Raw genomic sequence first — 23,417 nt, 5'->3', positions numbered from 1 at the left:
TCTACAGATATTGTTGTAGTCATCCATATTCCCTTTAATCTCCTCAAAGGTAAACTGTAGTAATTTTGCCTGCCCTCCGGTACTTCCCAAAAGTCAAAAATATGTTTTTCCCCATTAAAAACCCAGCAAGAATTGCTAGAAACAGCCCTGATGAGTTTGGCTCTAGCATCTCATGGGAAATTAATGGCCAGGTGTCACTAATGGCTCTCAGCTTTGTGTCAACACCCAAGTTACTCTTAATCCCCAGGACAGGCTCTGCTCTTTATTGCTTAATTAGAACACAAACAGTCCTATGAAAATAACACTGATGGTCTGACTCAAACTCACAAAAGAAGATAAAATGCAGGAGTTAAGGGTTAAAAAAAAAAATCCCAGAACTAACACGCAGCCATCTGTGTAAGTAGGTTTTGTTTTATGGCAAACACTGTTAATAGAAATGACTGATTTTTTTTTTTTTTTCAAAATCTGATCTTTTGCAGCTAAAAGACCTGCATTCATTTGCTTTTATTCCTAGATTATGGTTTATGCTCTTTGGACCACTGCCAAGTATGTGACAACCCTCGTGTGGGAAAGTGGCATGAATTTTAAGAATGAATGAGTAGTCTTCCAAGTGTTTGTGCCAGAAGCACCTCATTCACTAGTGGTGTTTGTTTTTTACTTACATAAGATGTTTTATTCATCCAGTCAAAGAAAAAAGTCTTACCATATAACCCCTGAAATTTGTGCATCTCAAAGGGTCACAAGGTAGAAGAACGCACAAATTTGATATTCCATCAAAATATTGGATAAAACTCTCACTCAATGTTCACAAGAAATTCATAACAAGCCATGAACCATTTTTTTAATTCAAAAGGACAGGAGTTTGTGATAACATCTGAGGTTATTTCACTTTCGTTTGCTTTCAAAATGCTTTTCAAGCTCTGATATGTACAATAGTTTGCTGCTTGAAGAAGTGTTCCATCCCCAGCATCAGAGGTTGAAAGGTCTGTCTAAAGAAGAGTGTTCCTAAAAAGCCAAATCAATTTAACCATGAAAGTTTATTCTTCTAGATTCAAACTTTATTGTCGGAATGATCTAAGGATCATTTTTATGAATATGTATAGCTTTTTTTTTAATATGGATAAAGCAATCCAAATTAAGCCCCGTGCTCTGTTTAAAATATGTGGCTTGCAATGTTTGTCTGACTGTAGAAGAAATTTCCAGACCTGAACTAGTAAGACCCATGTCTGGATGTAGATTCAAACACATGATTTTGCTTAAGACACTTTGTTCCAGCTGCCAAAGAAAGAATTTTTATTCTTTAGCTATTTGTGAATCTGGATATACACCAGATACACTCCTACAGTAAAGCAGGAACACGACCTTTAGACTTTTACAGAAAACCAATGCTAAAACGCAATTCAAATGATTGTTTTACAATGCATTAAAAAAACCCTTTCTCTTCCAAATTAGCAGATAATTCCAGACTAAGTCCCACTTCCTTCAAGAGGATGTTAGTGAAAATAAGCTGTTATTTTATTGGTTTTCATTGGTGTCTGTCCCTTGGAAAAATAAGAAAGGCAATGATGCAGCCATCAGTATTTTGAATGCATTTGGAATATGTGCCATACCTATTAGCAGTGCTATTATCCCTGTCGGCAGCGCTGCTGTGCTTCTGCTAAGCTGCCTCGGAAGGCTCACATACATACAATGCATCCTGTTTCTTCTAAGAAAAAAATCACTTAAGCTGACTTCTGCTAATCCCCCTGGCCACACAGAGTGGGCTCAGTCAGGCTGAGGAGCCAATTTATAATCAGATCTATATTACCTCTTGCAAGATAGAAATTTAGCTTCACATTTGGAAAAGGTGAGAGGGGGGAGAAAATGTTGGAAGGTTTTCACAGCTATCCTGGTAACAAAATCTGTATGAGCTCCATATTGGAAATCACTGTAATAGCACAGAACATCTACTGAGCAATATTAGTTACTCTCTTTTTTCTGTCTGTGTGTGTAACACCCAAGTACAAGTTTTAACAGTGCATGTGCACTACAGACTTATGACTTTGTACATTCAAATTAAGAGCTTTTGAGAGATGTGTTGCTTCATTTCTTTCAGCCAGTACTAGTTTTAGCCTTTTTTAGCACGAGATATAAATTTTACATGTTGCGAAATACACCACACACTTGCACTATAAATTATTTCCCTAGGTTTTCCCTGGGGTAGAAAGGTTGATTTTAAGCAGATTATCTGTCCAAGTTTGGCTGTGGGCATTTGTCTGTTGAGTGTTCAATTAACTGGAAACTCTTAATAGCCATGTAGGACCTGAAACTTTTGTTCAGCTTAGCCTGTTTGGCTACACTTCATATGCTGGCAAACAATTACTTTTTTGCACACATGGTACTGTGTGAGGGAAATTTCCCCAAGTGAAGGGAAAAAAGTTAGGGCCCTCATTCTATGCACTGTATTGCCAACATTTGCTAAGCATGATGTGTTAGGTATCAATCTTGCAGGACATCTCCAAGGCAAAGTGAAGTTATGGAGGTAGTGTGCCTTTATCTATGTATGCCTCACTGAATCTGCTTAGCCCGGGTAACAGGAGAAGTGAAAGGATGGTGTACAGGAATAAGGACAGCTCAGCAACCCAAATGCCCTTCCAAGACTCATTAGTGAGGTCTGAAGCCTCTGCACTGCATCTCTGCTATCTTGTACATTTTTATAAGCACACCTTCATCTTATTATGGAGACAAGCTCCTAGAAATTGAGTCTCTAGGAAATTTGTTTCTCTTCTAAGAGATAGGAAAAGGCCACTGCCTTCTTCTTGCCTTTCTTTTAAATGGATGGATGGATGGATGGATGGATGGATGGATGGATGGTATTTTCTGCAGGAAATGTGACAGAAGTATGTCTTCAGGAAAGAAAGCATCAGGACAGGTAAGTAGTAAGAGCATAGTAGCCACCTGCAGCAAAGTTGCACTACATTCCAAGGGCCAAGGACAGAAATGCTGAGGGGTGACACCAAGGCAACTGCATTGGGATGCACCTGCAGGGTAGAGGCCAAAAATGGGTAACATAACTCAGAAATACAACATATGGGAAAGTGCAGAACTGTGCTCAAAACTGAGTGTAAGGCAACTCAAGCTGAGACGAGTCAAGAGAGAGTGGCAAGGGCTGAGGAAATAAGGAGAGAGGACAAACTTCGCCATAGCATTCTTCCCAGACTGGAAGGTGCAGTGCTCAAGGCAGCTGGGCCTGGAATGGCTCTGGGATGAGGCAGCAGCATTTCAGCACAGATCTGTGGTTTGCTGAAGAAGTAACCCCGTGGGTCTGCTTTTCAATAGTGTTCCCTGAGAGCCAATGTGCAGTTACAACACATGCACTTACACATTTTCATACAGCATTGGTTGTTTAAGTTATATCTGCATAAAATGAGCGTTCAAAATACTGAGCGGCTGTGTAACCAAGAATTGAACAGACCTAAACACTTCATGAAATACTAACAGAATAGCTATAAATCTCAAGCTAAAATGCCCTGCTCAATACATGCAGAATATTTAATCTTACTTTTTCCTCAGGATACACATCATTAACTGCTAATCAACTCAAGCTTCAGAAATCCCTGAGCACTCTTCTCAGTTTTCAAAAATGCAGGCACAAAACAAAGTACTTTTTATCCCACCCTCAGCAAGGGTAACGGGTCCCAGAGGTGTCCAGGTGCAGGCGACATCACTGTGCTGCACACCGTACCACGCTGTGCTGGATGCACTTTGCCTGTGTTTTATAGAACTGACACAAACCCCTCAGGGTGACAAACAGCACAAACATGGTGCTGCCCTGCAGTTAGGCAGTGCCTGAGAAGCTGAAGCCAGCAGAACTTGCCTGCTCCCAGTAAGTCTGGGCAGGCAGAGGCAGTCTCGGTGGGGCTGGCTGGGAGGGAGGCTGCTGGAGGGCTTGCTTTGCCGAGTGAGCTGAGCAGTGGCATCAGGCACAGAGCTTATCCCTGTTGCTGGAAGTCTTTATTTCCCTGTTGGAATGCAACCTGGGAATGGTCACCCTTTGTGCAGGGGCTGAGCTCAAGCACACTCTCTGCAATGCCCTTATTTGTAAGGGAGTGGTTGCTATTTAATTAGCCTGGCGGGATATGCTGTGCATTTCAACAGAATGAGAGAATGCTGCTTTGTTAAAATGCCTGCTTGCAGGTGCTAACAGGAGTAATTGGTGATTCCCCACAGCATAACATTTCTGCTGGGGAATTTCTGCCCCAGATCCTAGAGCCTCTCACGTCCCTGAATAAGTGCACTGCAGCCTTGATTCTGCAGGCTTTTGCTCCAGAGCCTTCTCCTCGTCGCTGTAAATGGTTTGGGATATTTATGCAGAATAAACACAGAAACCAGGTTGCCTTCATTTGAGTTCATCTTGTGTGCCAGTGAGCTTGGCTACTTCCTTCTGCTTCATCCTCTTTCTCCTGCCTTTTCTTCTCTGCCTTTTCATTCCACAATTATTATTGCAGGGGGCTGCTGATAAAGGTGAGGGCTCAGAAATCAAAACACAGCAGAGTCTACTCCACCAGATGCAAGGAGCCCTGCACTGTGTTGGAGATAGACAGACACAGGATTAGCTATGCAGGACAAGTACATGCAGTGACTCTTGGGCTGGACTCCAGCCAGGCCCCGAATCAAGCTTGAAGAAATTGCTTTTCCACTGACCCCATATTAAAAATTTCTGCCCAGTGGGCTCAGCTGCCTGGGCAGTATGTGAGTCTGAGGTGACACTGGTCAGTCTGCACCTCAGATACTGTGTTTGGTTTTGGTTCCCTTGGTTCAAGAAAGTCACTGAGGTGCTGGAGCATGTCCAGAGAAGCTGGTGAAGGGTCTGGAGCAAAAGCCTGGAGCAGTTGAGAGAGCTGGGGTTGTTTGGCCTGGAGAAAAAGAGGCTCATTATTCTGTACAACTACCTGAAAGGAGGTTGTGGCAAGGTGAGGGTCAGTCATTTCTTCAAAGTAACAAGTGACAGGGGGAGAGGAAATGGCTTCACTGTGCACATGGGGAAGTTTAAGTTAGATATTAGGGAACATTTCTTCACTGAAAGAGTGAACAGGCATTGGAATAGGCCTGGAAGTGTTCAAAAGGTATGTGGATGTGGCATTTGGGGACATGGTTTAATGGCGGACTTGACAGTGCTGGGTTAATGGTTGGATCTGATGGTCCTAGAGGTCTTTTCCAATCTGATTCTATGATGAATAATAAACCTGTGCTTCATCACATGGATGGACAAGCTCAGACGCCAATGATCTCAGATATCTCTCTGCCAGACTAACAATCAGTGTAGATGTTCCTCCCACCCTCTGCTCATCATTCTGCCAGAGTGGTCTCCAATTCCTGGTGTCCCATCTGGTATAGCTATTTCCCAGATCCATAAGGAGGGTGATAGTGCACTGCTAAGGGCACCTGCTCTGTCAGCAGCCCCTGGCCTCCAGGCCAAGCACATTGCAACATCTTCTGCCCCCACTGCTCTGGGCTGGGCCTGTCTGCAGCAAAATGACTGGATCCACACTATGTGATACACTGAGCTGTTTATCACAATGTCCCCATGGCTATGGGCTCAAATGAAGGAGCTAGGCTATCGACCCAGACATTTCTGCACAAAATACTTCCCTAGTAATGGCTGCCATGTTGCCCAGTGTGGAGGAGGAGCAGGTTTTGACGTAAGTTGGACTAAAAAAATTAATGACCTGGATGATTTGTACCAGGTACTTGAACTGAACCTTCATCTGAAGAAGGAAGGCATGGAGGACTCTGGAGGGCTGTACTAGTTCTGCTGAAGAGAGCTGCCTGGTGTGTAGCTAATTTCTGTGTTGGTCTGAGCCTCCTCGCCGCAGGCTAGAGGACGTTACCATAGCTGGCTTTTATTTTTCCATTCTAGAGGGACCTTTTAATGAGAAGGCTTTGCCTCACAGATGTCCCCCTCCTCTGAGTCAGTCTGGTGTAAGAGAAATAAGGATATGGCCCAGAGGGACTAATCATATAAATAAGATTTTAGGATTCGACTCAAGTAATAAATGAAAGACTAGCAATTTGGTATTATGAAACCCCAGCTGCATGAACTCTCAACTTCAGCCTAGTGCCTGTGCCAGCTTCCAGCTGGCTATCAGAAATCATTTCCACTTCAGTGAGACCAATGTTGAAATGTCCCCTTTATCCTTTTCCAAACCATGCCCACACATTCTAGCTGTATTTATTTTTACTACAATTCGAGCAGAAAAGGTGGCCTGAGATCACTCTAGGAGTAGTGCAGCATTCATTTGAATGCTTCAAGACTGACGCCCGCCCTCCTTCCCACCCCACCAGGCTCAGAGTTCTGCCACGGCCTGTCCCCTCAGCCCTGACCCGCTCAGGCAAGCTGTGTGGGGGCATAGAGCCCAAAACATGAAAAAAAAAAAAGTGAAAACAGAAGGGAGGAAAAAAAAAAAAAAAAAAGGCTATTTCACAGGTTTTTACCACAGTTTTGCCAAGGCTTGAGAGATATGGGTCTGGCTGGGCCTTCTCACCTTTGAGTGTGTTGCAGCTCATTCATCAGGAGTAGATGGCAGGAGGCCAGGGGTGGCTTTTGCTGAGTGGTGTTGGCTCACGTTCACCGGCTGGCCTGGGCTTTCCGGAGAGGGGAATGAAATTCTCCACCACCCCGTCCTGCAAGCTCTGATCACGACATTTCAGCTTTCCTGCTGAGTGTGGCTTGAAGCAAGGAAGGTGGTGCAGACACCACCCTGCCATGGTTCCATACCCCAGGCAAGTGCTGCTGGAAAGAGTTTTTTGTGGAAATTTCTGGGTGACAGCAACTGCAGGACAGCTGCTCTGGAGGTGGCTGTACTTTGTGTGGGAACCATATCTCTGTAGGGGTGTGTGGTGTGAAGCCTTGGGGAAGCCCTTCAGGGTGGGCAGCTGGGCAACAACTCCTATGGCCACTGAGGGGACTGCCCCTACACTGGGGCCTACTATCACCACTGTTGGTCCTGCTGTAATTAATAATCATTTAATGTGGCCTTTGGTGACCTTGGGGAGGCACTGCCATTATCAGGACGTGGGGAGATGTTGGTGGCCAGGGGATAAGGGGAGGCTGGCCCTGCAGACCCTTTTGAGTGGCAACAGGCAAGAGAGCGTGTCTGAGGGGAGCAGGGCCATAGGAACCTGCTGCTGGCTTTATTTTTAAACAAAACTGCAAATCCCTAATTTCTGATGGGGGAGGTTCAGTGCTGAAGGGGGAGGCTGGGGGGACACTTGGGGGGAACCACTGGGCTGGGTGGGTGTGAGCTGTCCTCCTCAGAGGGACAGAGGTCCAGTCCAAAGTCAGTCTGGTGTGCAGAGGGGCAGGAGGGGCATGACAGCCTGTTGGTGGACTGAGGCTGTCCAGGGAGGAGTATGGCAAATGTGCAGTACCTGTGGTGTGTCAGAGTGTTCTGGGCATGCAGCTTTCTGCAAGCCTGATTCATTTCTGTCACTGGGAAATGAGGCACAAGAAATCATTAGTCATTTTTAAGGATTTTGACCATCATACATTGTCACAGATCAATGTCAGCATATCCTTAAGTGCCAGCTCTTTTCTTAAGAGCTAGATTGCCAAAAGCTGGTTTTTTTTTTTTTTGTTTTTTTTTTTTTTTTTTTTTTTTTTTTTTTTTTTTTTGTCAAAATAAGCAGGATTTCCTTCAGAAACTGTATAGAATTGCAAATCTATTTGCAAGCCAGAAGTGTGATACACTCACAGAGCTGCCTGTGACCACTCGTATCATTGCTGGTCTTCTTCCAATGGTTATAAAAAGTCCTTCAGATAGATAGTGCTTTTTAATGAACGAACAACCCTCTCCCAAACCAACCTGACAATAATTCAGCCTCTTACTTCTGAAATGCTATCACTGCTGTGCACAGAAACACAAACATTTGCTGCTTATGGATGCGTGGGGACAGCAGCACAGTGGCAATGGCTGCATGGCCATGCCACGTGCAGGGTTTTCTGTTCTGCTGCTCAGGTTGGCCTAGCTCTGTAGTAAAGCTGCCAGCAGCTCTCCTGCCAGCTGTAGCACAGCCCACTTCCAAAGCTGTGCTGCAGCTCATCCTTGAGCACTGTGACAGCTTTCCCAAAATCTATCAAAGGATCAAGGGTGTTTAGGCTTGGTATTGTTTCTGCTGAGGAGAACAATCAGCTGTTTTCAGAACTCGTTCAGTACAAGTTCTCCTTTGCCTCACTATCCATAACACCATCAACTACAAAGCAGTGTCTTGCTAATAACTGACTTTTTCTTATTACTATGAAATTATTATTCTGTGTCATATGCCATCTATATTCCTCTTGAAACAATGTGCTAGGGACTCCATTAGTGGCATCCACTGCTTACTGGGATCACAACAAGCAGACAGTGCTTGAAATGTTGCTATTCACATGGGCATAATGTGTCAGAATTCAGAACTTCAAAACACATAAAGAAACAACAGAGGCGAAAGAATACTTCCTTTGTGCTTTAACATTCACTTCTCTATTGACAAATGCAAAATCTTCCAAAGTGAGATGCCCTGAAAAGGCACAGCTACCAAACCAAGGGCACTAACACTAAACAAAAATTTCACCTAACTTATTTGCCTCTGACTAAGCCTGGTTAAAATCTGTAAAAAACGATAACCAAAAGCAAAGCCATAACCACTGTGGTGCTGTCAGAGCCAATCTCTACTGGGCTATAAGGAGCAGAAAGAGATTATGTGAGTCCATGCCAGGAAATTTAAAGGGTCAGTAGTTGAAAGTTGTGACTTGAAGAGAGACTCAACAAGCAGCCAGGGAATAGTGAAAACTGGGAAGGTTCTTCCTCCTGTGGAGGAGAGCAGAGCCAGGCTGATTTTATACCAGAGCCCCTACTTAGAAACAAGGAACAGATTAATTCCACCACAACAGTGTATGGACAGGCTCTTATCTGCCCTATTTTTTGCTGGCAGATCTCCAGGAGGAAATTATTGTGGGGATCTTTGATGCTATCTGGCATCTATACAAGCTCATGTATATGGAAAAAGCTAAAGCAGTGCAACCAATAAAGTGAGAACCAAAGCAGGACAAGTTCTGAATAAACCAGGTGGGAGACGAGAAGGAGAATTTGGGTGGCAGACTGAAGTAGCATATGCACTTGTTTTTAAGGCATATGCTCAAAAACAGAAAGACATACAAACACATTTATAAAAAAGGCACAGTGCAAAAAACTTTATGCAACTTTAGCGTTTATAAAACTTTAGCGAAGTTTAGGAGGATATGCCACTCACACACACATGCACCCCCACCCCACCCCCCTCCCCCAGGGGAGAGTTTCCTGTACTCTAAGCCCTGCTGAGGTGGACACACACTTCCTGCATGTCTCTCATGCTCAGCACATACTTCCCCATGCTCGGCACACTCCTTTAGACACCGTGCTTCCTTTGCAAACTTCTGTCCACTCAGGAACAAGTATCTTCTGGTGGACAAGTGAAGGAGCCCCGCACTTTGGGCTTCTCTCAACCTTTTCTGCATAGCTCACACAGCTCATGGGCAAGGTCTGCCTTACTCCCTGACAGAGCTCCACTGCCCAGCCTGCAGTTGGCCGGCCACTGTCAGCTTTGGCTAGAGTGGAGCAACTTGACAGATGCTTAACTACGAACAGAGCCAGAGCAGACATTTTGGGAGCTAAGCAGGCATGGAGAAATTTGGAATATGTCTTATTTCTCCCAAATGACTTGTCTACCACCTCCCTATTCCCTTATTCCCAGCGACTACAGGGCTGCTGATGAATGGCCAAAACCCTTCAAAGAACTCCACCATGCTGAAAGAAAATCGTGTTACTAAGAAGCATGAATGTAGTCAGAGTGGGGGTCAGAAGAGGGGCTCTGTTTTTTACTCATTATCAAGAATATGGCAGGGGATTTGCAAGTGCATTTCGTGCCTGGGGTGGCAAGCTCTATGTCAGCCTTCGGTACACATCGCAAAGGCAGACTGCTTGCTGTGAGGGGGTTCTGCAGGCTCGTCACTGTGTTACTTCTCACGCCTTCTATCATCCCACACACACACACTGAGGAGCACCAGTATCTAGCTTAATCAAACAACTAGGCATCTAGTAAGAGCCTTGGTTCCCTCCCTAAACAGGGAACAGAAGGTGAGTCAGATCCCCTCAAAGGGATATTCACCAAGAAATTGCTTTCTGTCTTTCTGGTAATAACAGAGGCTATCAAATATAAATAACCAGCTCAAGTGCCCAGCTTTCAGATGACTGAAATGGTCAAGCAGGGTGAATTCCACAAACAATAGATAATATTTGTATATTCATTTTCTTGCTTTGCATAAAAATGTGTATCTATTATAGTGGGGTCGTGTGAAAGCACACACACACACACACAGAAGAGGAATGGGTTTATTGTGCAAGGCTAAAGCATCTCAAGCCTGCTTCCTCCACATAGTGCTGGCCAAGGCACTCATCAGGCATTGAGAGGCTGTGACCACTTTATACTGAGGCACAGACTTGGCCATAGAGGCTGGGCTCTGTTCCTGATCTCCCTGAAATTAGCTCAGGGCCTACTACAGAGATTGTAGCATTCTTATTTGAAGTATTTTCTTTCTTCTTATGTCTTGGTTTTGCGATAAATCAAATTATTTGGCTGTTATCTCAATCCTTCAACATTAAACAATTCATTTTAGCGTTAGGCTTTTATGATCAATAGAAAGCCCTTAATCAGAGCTGCCAGCAGTGCTCCTTTTATTTAAGGCTCACGAAGATTAATGAAAATGTATATGATCTCAGTTGTGCTAATTTTTGCTAGCTATGGCAGGTACTCCCAACAGCCTGCGGGGGTGACCAGCTCTGATGCCCCGCATGCATCATCACGGACATGCTGACCGATTCCCACAGGCAGGGTTGTATTCCCAGCTCCACAGCCACTTACCACATGAATGCCATCACCCACTGAGGACCATGGCTGTAGGACTCTAAGTGAATCCAGGATCTGGCCCTGAGGGAACACACATTACTGAGGATAACTCAATAAACAAAAAAAGGAAGCCTGGGCTGGCAACCAAAGCTCAGGATGAGTTGGCACATCTGGTGAACAGAGTGGGAGTAAAAAAGGAATTTAAAAAAATGTTTTAATTGGATTTATTCATATATTCCCATGGAAGCCTGGAAGTGTGGGATGCCACGTGAAAAAAAGCACATTGTGTGAGCCCATTTCTTCCAGCTTATGGCAAGCAGCACTACTAGTATTAACAAATAGAGGGTTCACTCACTGTCACCCAAAATAGCAATAACCAAGCAGCTCATAATAGCTTAATACCTCTTCACTGGATTCTTTTAAGTGAAAATTTCAATTCAAATTTCAGCTGCTTCTTACTGTTTTGGGAAGTAATTTAGTGAGGTCACAATCAAGGACAGAGCAAAGATGACATTACCACTGAGTGGAGATGATAAGCAGGGCTGGTCCTGTGAAGGCGAAACCCAGGTGGGTCAAACCACAAGTTCACATACATACACTGCAGCTGAACTCAACTCCTGATGGTGTGTGATGAATGTTGTTAAAAACTGTTCTGGAGAGATTAAAAAAATAACCCCAATAAGCCAGTGAAGTTTTTGGGGGAAACAGCATATTTGCAACTAATGTGTATGTGGGTACACTCAAGACTCTTGAGGCATTATCAGGTTATCAAGTTAAATCTGTGCACTTTGGTATGCCAGCACATGGTGTTATGTACTGCTGCTGCTGCTGTATTTCCAAGGATGCAGACACTGCCATCCATTGGTATGAGTCCATCACCTCTGTGAATTTCAGCCTCATTAAAAAGTTTTAATTTAAAAGACAAGGACACAGACCAGTAAATAGAAAAACATTCTGGTTTCCGTTTTGAAATCATCATCATCATCATCATCTAAAAATCATACAAGAAATAGAGAAAAATCATGAGGCAAAAATTTTAGGAGTAAATAGCTGGGTAGTTACAGGACATGAGCAGATGCTACGTGGTCATTCAATGAAATTACCACAGAGGCTGATCTGAAAAACTGTCAGGTTTGTAGAAAAAAAGCTTCTGAAGGCAGCAATACCATGTCTGGTAAGTGAGAGGAAAGATAGGACTGTATAATAGACAATGCCAACAACATTTTGTGTATTTTTGTTTGTGCCAAGGAAAATTCACTTATTTACTTTATTCTCTCCACTGACTTCATGCAACAAAGAGAAAACATCTCACTAGTAATTTTTAGGAAAGATTTTTTTCCATCAGGAAAGGTGATGATCAAATATGCAAGTGGAAGCATAAATGGTATCCATGAATTTCCACCCCTTCTGAAAAAGATAAATAGTCTAATGTGTAAAAAGGGTGCCTTGCAATACAGTTGTTAAAGCCAAGAGAAAGAAAATTTATTCTCTTTTTGAAAACAACTGGGCCACTGACTCATTGTGTGGGCAAGTCTTAGGACTTCTTTGCATCTCATTCACTCCAGCAATTCAACTGGATGAAAGCAGAATGGATGGCAGCATGCTCCAATATTCAATATGCTGCAGATGCTGCTGCTAAAAGAAGCATTCCTGGCTAAATAAGCTCACAATGCAAACGCAAGGAAACCAGAGATAGCTGCAGGCACCAGTGCAAAGACCAGTGTTTGTGTCTTCTCTTGAAGCCTTTGTGCTGCTGTAGATCTTAATGGTCACTCAAGCTTATAGCTCAAAGTACAGTGGATTGGATTAGATGAGATTTAAAATGGCTTCTATCCTGTTTTTCAGGCAATCTTTATAATAAATTCAATATATATGTAAGTAAAACAATATGAAACTTTTATTTCTTTATTTCACATATAGCCCCAGCATGTTTTGATGTATACATAGCCAAACCTGGAAACACACTGCAGCCTAGAATGGTCGTGAAGTGGTTAAGCAAGAGATGAACCTATTTTTAAAATATTTATACATTAAACCTTATTAATTATTCCCATTGCAAAATAATTCTGCAAGCTGGAATCATTAAAAGAGTGCATGTGACATATTTTAAAGTAAATCCCTCTTCATGGAAAAATATCCTTTCAAATAATAAATATTCAGTGCACAAAGCTGAGGTACACAGCAGACAGAAATATAGGTTAAAATCTGGCTTTGGGACCCGGTTCAGCACAGTATTTAATTGTATGTAGGTACTTAGATCCTAATGCAGCAGAGCACTAATGCACATATTTAATTGCCATGATGAATGAAGACCTAAATAGGAATGGGATTACACATTTTTAGCATTCACAGTAGTTCTTCCTGTTCAGCAGATGTTTAATGCTTAATGTTTTACTGAGCTGGATTTAGGCTAAATTTATTAACAGAAAGACTTAAAATTTCTCCAGGAAATTTCAAGCACCTTCCTGAGAAAAGTGAGAGCTTTTTATTTTTTGAAAACACTGTAAATCCTGTGGCTGAAAACCAAACTGTTCTACTGGGTTTTGATAATTCTTGTGAGGCAGCCTGCATTGGAGCACGTGGAATCACCTCCTCAGTGTCTTACCAGAATGAATTAAGCTTCCAGGGAGTGTGTACCAACATCACAAACTTGCATATTCTTCTTCCAGGACCAACTTTCATGAACAAGCTCAGTGAGCGAAAGGAAGGACAGGCTGTGCACTTATCTTCTTACTAATTTTCAGCATGCAGGGCAGAATTAGCATTGCTCTTGTGCTCTACATGCAGGAGGAAAAATGTAGGCAATGCTTGTGCAGAAAACTATAGAGGACAGACACCATGGTTACTGTATGGAGCTCTGGTTAGCCTCTACCAACAGGGATACAGAGGAAGTAGAGAGGATAGAGAGAAGGATGAAGGGGTTCATCAGAAGCACAGGCCCTCTTATAGTTGAAGAAAGAATAAAGAAACAAAGACCCTGTTCCCTTACAGCAGAGATGATAGAGGCAATTTGTGACTGAGGGCAATGTAATCACAGCTGGCATGGGGAAGGGGGCCAGGGAGCAAATTTTGTTCTCTTACCACAAGAGTTCAGAGGCACTCCATGAAACAAAGAGGAAGCAGATTTGAAAACTAACACAAGAAGAAGCTGGTTTCATACTGTGCATAATTACAGCTGTGCAACTCATTGCCATAAATGGCTCAAAGCAACTAAAAAGGGGACTAGAAAAGTTCCCGAGGGAAGGCCTATCGTGATATATGAAATTGAATCACAAACACAGCCTCTGGCTTGGCAAGTCTTGCAGTAGGTGGAGATAGAAAATGTGGGTGAAGACAAGGGTGATGCTGCCCCAGCCTTTTTTTCTGTACTCTTTCTAGGTGTCTGCTTCTGGTAGTTCTTGAACTTAATAAACCTTTGGTCTGATAGATTATTTCAGGGACTTATGTTCTTATGCACCTCTTAAGTGAAAATGGATCCCACCTGCACTCCCCTATTGTGGAACCCTGGGAAACTGCCCCAAGAAATGGCAAGAGGTGGGGTTAATCCCCACAATCTTCTCTCCTTTAATAAAGCTACTCTTAAACAAAGAGCTGATTCCTCAGGCAACAATGTCTCCCCACAGGGAAAAAAAAACAAAAACCAAACCACTGCTGCGTGCTCTGTGGCTTCATTGTCTTGACTTAAGATGGAGGAAAAAAGGCAAGGTGTGCCAACTCATTGCTGGTTTGATGGAAAAACTGAATTTGCACAGACCAAGAGCAACTCAATTGGCATGTTGTAGTCACTAACTATGGTGACTTGAATGGGGAAGATGGTGTTGCTGACAGAGGGTCCAAGTGTCAGTCCACAGGGGACACAACAGGTCTTCTGCCTACCTTTTCACATACAGTCAGGTCCTAGAAGGACATTACCACTGTAGATGCTTTCCACTCTTTTTTCTCAGAAAAGCCACTATCTGCCTCACTATCTGGAGGTTTTTTCCTTGCCTCCAAAGCACAGTATTTTGGTGTGCACTGAGGGGCATTTTTTAAAAGTTGCAGCAGAAAGAGCAACCCAACTATTTGGGCCAGTGCAACCAAGAAACACAGATTTGAAATAGGAAAGCATTATTGTGAGATCAGCAGTTAAACTCTTGCCCAGGTAACAGTGCACTAATTTTGGAGGGGAGAGATATGGCTTCAAGTATTAAGTCTAGGCAGGATTGGGATGGGTGAAGCATGATGGTGGAAATTACTTACTGGTGCATTGATTTATTTGCAAAGTGCACTAACATCTGATCTGACATCCCCATTCCAGCTTGGTTTCCTCCTTCTGCAGCTGCTTCATTACCCCCTCCCCTCATTGAAGAGATGGGTATTTTGTGCTGCCTATGACCTGCTAGAGGACAGGACAAGAGTCATCACAACTGAGCAGATTTTGTCTCTTCGCTTTGCTCATCTCTGCCCCAAAGGAATGTTGCACCAGGAGCCGTTGACATTAAATCTGAACACATTTTGCTGACTGTTGCAGAGTGCATGGGTGGCTGAAGCAGACTCATAATTGCAATTTTCAAGAACAAGCTTACAGGAACCCTTCTTTACATCAAGAAAGGTGACTGCATATCCTGCACTGGGTTCAAGCACATCACAGGTGATTTACTATGGCAGCACCCAGGGACCACATTTTCAAGAGCACAGACAATGAGACTTTTCACTTTCACAGGAATTGAGTAGGAGGGGAGGCAGGTCCTTGGGCATTTTTGCCCCTGAAAGCCCAAGTCAGGGCTTTGTCCTTGTGTAAACCATGCTCTCTGGCAGTGCAGTGACAGAGGTGTCTCCAGCACATCCATTTCTGGCCCTGTTATTGTCAGGTGTCCCACCTCCACTGCTGGGAATACCCTCTTTTCCCCAAGACCAGTGCATGTGTATTCCTGCCTGTGCTGCCATGAGAAAATCCATTTAAATCCCCTGAATGAATAGCACAGGAGCTCACTGCAAAGACAGCAGTTGTTTATTACATTAACAGGGCTTGGTAACAGAAAAGAAAGATGATGAAACATATTTTGATGGATTTCTGTGTCTCTATCTGTGAGGGCAGCAACAAAACTTTTCCATGCTATGGGGCTTGTACTCCTTGGGCTGTGACATTCCCTGATGATGCCATGTGTAATAGGGAAGAAGGGCCCTAACTTTGCTGGTGGGCCTGAAGGGAAAGCTGTGTTTCAGGCAGTGTTATGGCAGGCAACCCAGCTTGAGGAACACATGGTAAGGCTCTCAAGCTCATGACACTGTGTTTAACACCCTGCATTCTTTCCCAGCTTTTCCCTTCACTTTAACAAGAGATATTTTCTGTCCAAATTTCTTCACTGAAGAGAGGCATAACAGATGAGAAAATGCTGTAGTGGTCTTGAGCTGAAATAAAGCACAAATGGCTTAGAAACCAATTAAAAAATGGCAAAGAGGGACCTCCCTCTTCTGTTTCAAACCAGCGCACACCAGCAGTGCCATGAGAAAACAGCAATCTGAGGGTCAGCAGGAGAGAAAGAGGAAACCCTTCCTACCCACAGATCCGGAGGTGATAAGGAATCAGCTTATTTAGTATTAGTATTCCTCCATGGACACACGTTATCGAGCAGATAGGCACTGCAGGGCTGGGGGGCCGCTGTGATCATGAGCTCTGGGAGAGCCTGTCACGAGCATGCAAGTGGGAGCAAGGATGGAGCATGCATAAGCTCCTGGCTCAAAAGCTGTTTTCAGGGGATGGAGAATCTGCCTGAGTCAGGCATAAGCTGAACAGCTACCAGGAGAAGCAAAAAGAGAGCAAAACTTGCTGGAAGGCAAGAATTTTGAAGAGTCAGGCTGCAATTTTAGCAGTGCCTTCTGCTCAATAGGGCAAGTTCACCTCCACTTCAGCCCTGGATAGCAACGTTTAGAAGCATGGCATGGGAAGGGGAAGGTCACTGAAAAGTCTGTGCTGCACAGTGGTATTGGTACTGGAGGTACCATGGTGGCAGTGGGCTTCTCCCTGTGAGACATCCACATGTCCCTGTTGGCACTTGGACATCTTTCCCTGTGTGTCTGTGGTCACATCTCTCCCCTGCTGACTTGCCATGAGGCCATGGGCAGGCTCCATGACTTCCCTGGGCCCTGAAGAGCTTCCCAGCTGAGTTTAGCATGCCTACTGCCATCCACCAGCAGATATTGTACCTTAGTTATGGATTGGGCATTGGATTATCACAACAAAGGTCTTCAGGCTGAGAGCCTTATGTGCTTCTGTTGGACTTTGGCTCTCAAAGGCATGGGGTCTAAATCCCAGAAGAGAAGGTAGCTGCCTTCTGCAGGACTGCTTTTATGGTTGGCGATAGCAGTAAATAGGCCTATAAGATCTCCAGCCCAGTAGTTGCAGTATTTTTTACTACAGAAGGTCAGGGAGGCATTAAAATTGACAAATGTTTTTCCTCTTCAAAGCATTCACTTAACACCAGCATAACACACACACCTGGACACTTTAGAACAACACAGCTCCTCCAGACACTTTAGAAAGAATACACAAAGGGAATATGAACATGTATGTATCCCAGCCTGACTTTGAACTCTTCATTCTCCTGTAGAACTACGAGTGATATCAGGTGTCACAAAGGCACAAGAAATTCATGTGGGGACTTCCATATGTGACCATACCACCAATTTTTACTTGTTTGGGTTTCATAAGGTCCAAGAAAAGCATAAAGAGCAAATCCATGTGTAAAATACTCTGATTAAACCTACATTCTTTGCCCCCAAAGGGAGGTGGGAGGCAGCCAGTGGTTCCTGCAAATGTCTTTCCTCCCATGCTTGTAGATGTCTTGATGCTAAGAGCTCTTCAGTGGCTCATGCAACACCTGCTCTGACTCCATATGGTTTCTCTTCACCATCTGTATCATTCCCTCCCAGATGATGGCCAGAAGCACTGAACCTGCCTTTGCCAGCAATAGTCTGCTGTTCTGCTCTTGGGCAAAGCAGACTCAGTTCTGGAAGGATCATTTTTAATCAGCTGTTACTCTGTCCTTAAGACTGGGCATGGGACATTCCTCTCAGTCCATTACTGGCGCATCTTTCCCTGGCCCAGCTGTCTGCCCCTAGGTCCTTGTTCTTGTCCTTGTTTGATTGCTTCAAACCCATTTCCCATGAGGGCAATAAATGCTTCTCTTTGCACTTACATTAATGTTAGCATGACATTGTTAAAATTCCACATCCAAGATGCCATCCAAGGTGTATGGACAAATGGCCTATTGAAGCCTGACCAGCCCCAGCATGACATTGTTAAAATTCCACATCCAAGATGCCATCCAAGGTGTAATGGCCTATTGAAGCCTGACCAGCCCTGTTCACCACTTGTCCTGATGACATGAGAAGCTTTAATTCTGGCTGGTGTAACCTGGCACCTGAGGCCCCATCATTCCTCCTAGCTGGGCAGTACCCATAGGGGCCACTCTGGTACCATCAGAGTGTACTACCAGACTCCAAAAGCCATCTAGAGGTAGATCTCCATCACCCCCATTTCTTTTATCCACTAAAATCGCTAGCTGGATTTCATAAAGAACACAAGCCTCATGGTTTTGTGCCTTCCTGTTACCCAGCAGTGCTATTCCCAGGTGGGAGCATGTCTGAGCTGGAAGTAAGGGGGCAGTCGTACAGGTGGTGGGCAGGCCCAGCAGGGAGCCCAGGTGGGCAGAGGCTGCTCCACATTGCTATGCCTCATCCATATTTTGTGTGTCTCTCCTTTGAGTGACTTCCACATTCCAGTCAAGCTGGGTTGCTGTTGGCCCATATACTTTGTTCTGCTTAATTTTTTGCTCTTGCCAGCACACTCGGCTTGGGCAAAACTCTTGAACATTTTGTTTTTAAGTATTTACTTCCTCATAAGCAGCCAGCCTGGCACCCAGTCAGATTCCCAAAACAATCCAGTTAGGGTTTAACTAAACTGCCTTCAGGTGTTGCCCAGCTGTTTCATTGTGAAGAAGTCTTCAGCTCTACACCGTGCCCTCAAAACCAATGAGAGACAGTGCAAGACTGAGTTTTTTGCCAGCCTCATACGCTGCCCCTGCTCTGGATGTGGACAGGGCTGCCTAATTCTCCTCTTCCAACTGCCTGCTGCTGCTGCCGCCTTTTTTCCACTTGTACTCTGAGATCATCTCTAGCTATACTGTGTCCAAGATATTTTGCCATCTTCCCTCACCACAGACAATGGAACAGAAAAATGAAGCAATTCACAGTGATTCCCTTCAGAAGTCACCCTAAGCAAAGGAAAGGGGCACAGGCACAGAGGCCTGCAAGAGAAACCTGGGAAGTCTTGTCCCCATCCAAACAAAGGGCCCTGAGAAGAATGGGGGTTTCATTCCCTGGGCAAAGGTCAGACAACCAGACTTGATGCAGCTGACCCTGGACAGTTTGGCCCTAGGTCTGTGCTGGCTGTAACACTCTGGGCTACAGCTGTAATGGTGAAGTGGACTGGCACAGTCTTTAACTTACCTGGCCTTTGGCAGGGCAGTGTCCTGACATGGGCTCAGGCTCCTGCAGCTCTACCAGCCACAGCCCTTCTTGGGCTTCAGCTCACTTAGCTGAGCCCCATTCCACCAGGACTGGCAGTGCAAATCAAACCCAGGTTAAAGGAGAGCTGTAAGATACTGAAAACCTGCATTCAGCTACAGCTGAGCTGTAAACCTGCTCCTGCTGATGCTCATGGTGGGAAGTTGGGCCACGGGAATAGTTTTGAAAGGTCAGTCTCCAAAGCCAGTGTTTTAAAAGAGCTTTTCTATGTGAAAGTTTACACATGCCTGCATGCTATTGAAATTATGTTAACCAGCTGTGTTTCTACATGCAAATAATGGATATATGTTTTCTGTGCCTGTGCATATACACACCTGCAGTCACACACACAAGATTGGGTGAGGGGCATTCGATTAAGGTGACTGCAATAAACGTAAGAAGCAGATTCAATAATGACCCCAAATATGGATCCAAATGTTCCTTCTTCTGCCACTAATTGATCTAATGGATTTCATATTTGTAACCAGGCAGTGGTTTGTATTGTTTCTTTTTGTTTGCTGCTTTAGAAAAAATAAGAGCTACCAGAACATAACCCATACCATATTTGCAGATGTAATTGCCATGACATGCCCCCAGCCCCCAAAGCAATTGCCAGTAGTGGATTACTAATAGTTTGGAGCAGTTGCACTGTAATTTATGATGGAAAACACTGGGGCAGAAATCCTTAGTCACTATGCACACAAATACAATTATATATATTCATATTAATCTATTTTAAGAGCAACATATTCTAAATCCTCAGTAAAGTGCACAGTGCTGTCAGAAGGGAAGCATAATTTGCTTTTATTCAGGTGGGGGAAAACAGACAACAGATTGGCATCTGAGGTGGGAGTAGATCTGCCATGTCATTGTTGCATGAAGCTCCTGTGGAGTCTGCTCCCTCTTTGGAGGCACATCCTTGCCTTCCTTGGCAGTGCTGCACTTCATCTCTGTCCACCCACACTCTCTCCACCAGCACTTTGCTGTGCCTGATGTTTGTATTCCTTGTTTTCTTCTCCCCTTGGTCCCACCCCAGTTTCAGTGACTCTGCAGTACTTCCCACTTGAGGGAGAAATTTGATTGAATCTCTCTCTTTATTGAGTTTGCAAGGCACAGCAGGAAAGCTAATGACACAGCTGTCTGTGCCACAGTAGCTCTGGCCACTTCAATAAAATAAAAAGAGGAAAAAATAAGAAGAATTGCATGTTCATCATCTCTCAAACTGGCACCTTTCAGGAGTGTTAAATGATCTTAATAAGTAAATAAAATGCAGGCTACTTACCGGAGAAATCAGAACGGCACCTTTGCAGCTGTTCCTGTCTCTTGAGAAAAAAGATATAATTAGGAAGGTTTGAGGGTTTTTTCATTAAAAAACACACTTAATTTGGAACTACTCTGGTCTGCTGAGTAAGCGTCTGTCTAGATGAACTTCAAAATACATTTTCTGTACTGGATAGAAGAAAATTTCAGAAGGAGCCTCCCTGGTTTATTGGATGGGTGTGTATTGAGTCAGGTTTAAAAACATTTTAGTATAGCTGATGGACCATGACCTTTTAGTATCAGTTAAATCCAGATTTTTTTTTAAGAGCTATGCTATGGAAAGGCACTGGCAGCCAAGTTAGAGAAGTCTGCCACAGTATTTTCACAAGATCATTCCAAGGTATTCTGTTGTTCATGCCAAGCAATAAAACCTTTGGTTTTGTGTGCATTTCTGGACACTGCTGTGCTCTCAGCACAGGCAAATTATCTCCAAAAGGTGCTATTTCACAGAGAAAATTATGTTTTAAAAACTTCCAGCATTAGGATATTGAACAAGAAAAAAGGAGGGATTTACATGTGTTGTACATATAAAATGAGAGAACAGGCATGTACTCAAATATTGTTTTAATTATTTTTCACTTGCAGTCCTCCATATGTTTGCACTGCAGTCGGTGAGCAATATAAGAGCTCTCCTGTGGTTAATTTTACACCTGTAAAGTCCCCTGGATACAAACCAAGATTGCGTGGCCAAGTGCATAAAGTATCCTGCTTATCTGGCCAATGAATTCATGTGCTCCAGGGGGTTGGAGAAGATGGGGAGAATATGAGGAATTTATTATTGTCAGTCTTTAGCAGATTTTCATTACTTTTACCCTTTCTATCTCCAACACCTGAGGAAATAAATCCCCACAGCTTCAGGTTTTCAATGCAAACATGGGAAGAAATCCCCACAATGTCTGTGCTCCTTGCAGGCAACAGGGGAGGAATCCAGGGCTGGCTCCAAGGGCTCCCCTGCTCCGTGGGTGTTCATAAGGGATGCCCCAGCAGAGCCTGCTCCCAGCGCAGCCTGGCTGAGGGACCCCGGGGGCACAGCTGATTTTTGTTCAGCCCTGCCCCATCCCTTCCACGCTGCTCCTAATGCTCTGCCAATTACCATCATGGCTACAAAAGCCGTGGAGATGCTTGCATTTTTTCCCTACCATCGCACTGGCTGGAGACTCCTGGGTTTCCAGGCAGAGCCTTGCAAAAAGCTTCAGAGTGACCTTGTGCCAGGCACAGAGCCTGTGCTTTGCTGCCCCTCCGCAGCAAAGGCTGGCTCCTGCTTGTCACCCACGGGAACCAGCTGTTCCATGTGGCCCTCACCTTCTACCACAGGCTCACACCCCTGCTGCAGTCACCACACATTACCGTAATCGAAATTAATAGAAATAATTAGTGCTTCAAAACCATGCAGAATTAATAAGGCTGGGAGTGTGACACCAAGATATCAATAGCAGAGCTTACATACATTGTTGGTGTGCTTTGGGAGCCATGACCTATATTTGGATAGAAAGGGTCTTCAATGTTCCTTTGCAAATAAATGTTAATTAAAACACTTTTCTTCAAAAGGCCTATTTTAAAATGACATAAAATTCAAATATTTGTTTTATGACACACACAGATAGGAGGGCTCACAGTCTCACAGGAAATATATGAATGTAGGAAGGAAAAAGAAAAAAAAAAACATAAGGAGAAAAATTCCCTCCTATGGCACATCAGAATAAAGACTGTGGTGATGGGCTGAAGTGCAAAGGGTAGATATTACACATTTGAAATGTTTTTAACTGCAAAAAGGCTTGGGATCAGTTTTTCTTTTTAGTGAAAGGGATGACTAGCATACAAAAATGAAATGTAGTCTAACATTTGCACTGTTTTCAAAATAGAGGCCTGGAGGTATTTTATTTTCACTTTCATAATTTTGTTGCTCCTTAAGAATAAAGACCTCTTACATAGTTTATTTGAGGCTATATCTTTCTACACAGTCCTTTGCAGTATATTTTCAGTTACATTCATAATGCACTTCAGAAGAAGAAATCACATACAAAAAGCAATGCCTTTTGCAGACATAAAAAACATTTATATTTTTTTTTGCTGAACAATTCTTTTTTTGTGCATTTTTTAGAAGGCCTACTAAAGCTCAGCTACAATATATGGTCTCAGTGTAATAACCCAAGACATTCCAATCACCAACAAATGTTCTTGCTTTTATTAAAAAGCAAAAAAAAAAAAGAAAAACAGCAAACCAACAAACACAAAAAACAAAACTCAGAGTCTCCATGGAGTCAGACTCTGCTATTGTTCCATTTCTGATGCAAGTCAGAAGATACCAGACAATACAGATTACTGAGTCACCGCTTGCTAAGCTGTATTTTCTTAAACAACAGCTCTCCCAGCTGATCCTTCCAAGTTAGCAGAAAGAAAGTAAGAATAAAAAAGTGATTGGTGTTCAAAAAATCGAGTGCTTTTATGTAGCCAGGTATGCTGTGGAGCTGGGAAAGAAGGGAATCAGATGGACATTTCAGTGGGGAACTGCTCCAGTTGGGGCTGATTTGGATGGGTTCATTCTGTGACAAAGTGGGGACAGAAGGGTCACTCAGGGCTACAGGGTGTAGGCAGGTAAGGGGGAGTCAGAGGGAGGAGGATAAAGGAAATATCTGCATTCTAGCACA

This window comes from Pyrgilauda ruficollis, unplaced genomic scaffold (genome assembly GCF_017590135.1).
Source record: "Pyrgilauda ruficollis isolate IOZ18807 unplaced genomic scaffold, ASM1759013v1 scaffold29, whole genome shotgun sequence".
Classification (NCBI taxonomy): domain Eukaryota; kingdom Metazoa; phylum Chordata; class Aves; order Passeriformes; family Passeridae; genus Pyrgilauda; species Pyrgilauda ruficollis.
The sequence above is the reverse complement of the archived record's forward strand: the minus strand, read 5'-3'. Positions refer to the sequence as shown.